The sequence below is a fragment of the Triticum dicoccoides genome, chromosome 4A, assembly GCF_002162155.2.
Source record: "Triticum dicoccoides isolate Atlit2015 ecotype Zavitan chromosome 4A, WEW_v2.0, whole genome shotgun sequence".
In the NCBI taxonomy this organism is placed as follows: Eukaryota; Viridiplantae; Streptophyta; class Magnoliopsida; order Poales; family Poaceae; genus Triticum; species Triticum dicoccoides.
The window spans coordinates 645,888,793-645,889,338 of NC_041386.1; positions in this window are offsets into that span (position 1 = coordinate 645,888,793).

A 546-nucleotide genomic window follows, 5' to 3' on the forward strand; every position below is an offset into this window, starting at 1 on the left:
AGTAGATCCATATTCATGAAATAATTCAATGACTTCAGAGAGAAAAGCTCATGTGGATATACCTAACTAAGGATTAAAAGATAGTTGATCCGTTGTCCCGATGATGAGTGCGAGGTGAGGGAAATATGATTACCAAATTATGTTCTTACTTGATGACATGCATTGTTTCATTACTTAACACTTGTGATGCCAATGGATGTCTACCAACTAAGTGGAGCATTAGCCATAGATGCAGATGCTTTTTTGGTTTATGAATTCACGAACTTACTACCCATGTAATATTATAAAAAAATGCTATTCATTGTGACAAATTGTTTGATTGCTCACTACACATGTAGATACTTATATTTATGTGTCACTGTTGTTTGTAGATAGACTAGTACTGAGAGTATAAACCCTGATCCAATTCTGTCCATAAGAATACACATTTTTTACTTCCATGTGCACTTTTATTTTACACAATTAATTATTATGAAGATACATAAATACTCACAACCACATTAAACACTCATAACTTATTGCAAAGCAAAACTCAACAACCTCGCT